Genomic DNA, 2,304 nt, shown 5'->3' with positions numbered 1-2,304 from the left:
TTTTAAAAATTAAGTCATTAGTTCATTGCTTCGCTCGGCGGAGACCAGTTGAGCTTCCCTCTTCCTGGGCCCTTGGGCCACTGTGAGCTCACAATATGGTGGTGGGGACAAGCAAGTACATGCACAGCCCCCACACGGTGTAACCAGGTGTTGCTGGAGCTCAGAGGAGGAACTGACTTAATCCTCCTTTGGAGAGAGGTGGCAGCCATGGCTTTCCTTTTGAGCTGGAACGTAAAGGATGAGTAGGAGTTAGACCGAATAGAGAGGGAGCGAAGAGAGCACTCCAGGTTGGTGGGACAGACGGTACAATTGTGGCGAGGGGTGAAAAGGCCTGGCATCTTTGGGATTGGGGAGCGTGAACTGTGTTTAAGGAAGAAGTGAGATTCTTGGGCCTTAGCATAAACATCATTTCCTTAAGGAATCATTTCCTGGGCCCTAGATGGGCTTGGGTCCTCTTTTGGCCGGCCGTTTGTGCTCAGAGCTCCGTGTAGCCCTGTCATAGACACTTTATTTACATTTATGTCGGTTAAGAGATCTGTTTCAGCTTGCGAGGTATACATGTGAAAGGAGCATCAGTCTCTTTCGGATCATTAAGATTTAGTATTGTCGGTATCATCTTCAGCTCCTCCAGCGGCAGCCCAACTTGTAGCTCCAGGGGCTCTTATAATCCCTCTTTCTTTTTAGTCATGAAGTGTTGAGATGGGGGTTAGAGGCAAGTATTTTCTTAGGGGACCTCTTGTGATGCCAGCTGAAGCCATAAGAAGCTTCAGTGGATATTGTGGTCCGTTGGAGGATTTGGGGTTATCATTCCCGCTAACCTCAGCCCTTAGTCTCATGATGCTTTCATCTTTGCGTCACACTTGTCAACTGCTAGCAAATCAGCAGCCACTATTTCATCTGCTGTCCAGACTCTGGAATCCATGGCCCAGGCAAGATCCACTTTCCGTATCTACACCTCTCAAACTTAAATTCTGCCACACACTCTCTCTCCAAACCATATCTCTACCCCCTAGTACCTCCAACAGAAACTAGAGGTTAGTAGGCCTATGATAAATATTTGTGGAATGAATGAGATAGGGCCCTACATTCACAGAGTTTAAATTCTGGTTAGGGAAACATACAATAATAAATTCAGTACATACACAGGGTCTCAGTTTGTAATAAGTGCCATGAAGGGAGGAAATCAAGTGATGTGATAAAGAGTAACCACAGCAAGGAAGGGCCACCTCAGATAGAAAAATAAGTAGCAATCTGCGAGTGAACCATGATAATGGTATGGCCTAGGAGTGGAGACAGAGAGAGGCACTGCACCTTTGGTGGTGTGGAATCATCATTGATTAAACGAGTAGAGGGAGGGGGTGCCTACCTGGCACAATTGGTAGAGTCTGGGAATTGTGAATTCAAGCCCCACGTTAAGCACAGAGATTACCTTAAAAATAATAATAAAATAAAGGAGTAGAGGGAAAGGAAGAAATGAAGACTACTAAATTTTGACCTGAACAACCAGGTAGATGGTATCATTTATTAAGTAGGGAAGACTGAAAAAGCATGAATCAAAGCTCCATTTTTTTTTTTTTTAAGATTTTATTTATTTGACAGAGAGGGAACGGAACACAAGCAGGGGGAGTGAGAGAGAGCAGCAGGCTTCCCACAGAGCAGGAAGCCCGATGCGGGGCTGGATCCCAGAACCCTGGAATCATGACCTCAGCCAAAGGCAGACACTTAACGACCAAGCCACCCAGGCACCCCACAAAGCTCCATTTTGAACATTTGAACATGTTAAGTTTCTCTCTCTCTCTCTCTGTCAAATAAATAAATACAAATCTTAAAAAAATTAAAAAGAGTGGGGATCCTGGGTGGCTCAGTTAGTTAAGCATCTGCCTTCAGCTCAGGTCTGATCCCAGGGCCCTGGGATCAAGCCCTGAGTCCAGCTCCTTGCTCAGTGGGAAGCCTGCTTCTCCCTCTTCCTCCACCTGCTGCTCCTCCTGCTTGGACTCGCTGTCTCTCTGTCAAATAAATAAATAAAATCTTTCAAAAAATAAACATGTTAAGTTTGACCATTACAGGTCCACATGAATATGTCAAATAGCCAATTGGATATGTGGGTTTTGAAGCTCAGACTCCTCTGAGGATATAAATTTAGATTTATTCTGGGGATATAAATTTAGAAATCCTCTGCATATAGATGGTGTTTAAAGCCATGGGACTGGATGTGATTTGGAGAAGAGACTCAGGTCCGAGCTATGGGGCTCAACGCAAGAATTCCAGTTGAAAAGGATGAGTATCCAAGCAAGTGCTGAGAAG

The sequence above is a fragment of the Lontra canadensis genome, unplaced genomic scaffold, assembly GCF_010015895.1.
Source record: "Lontra canadensis isolate GAN:19392208 unplaced genomic scaffold, GSC_riverotter_1.0 scaffold3, whole genome shotgun sequence".
In the NCBI taxonomy this organism is placed as follows: Eukaryota; Metazoa; Chordata; class Mammalia; order Carnivora; family Mustelidae; genus Lontra; species Lontra canadensis.
This window is presented reverse-complemented; position numbering follows the sequence as displayed.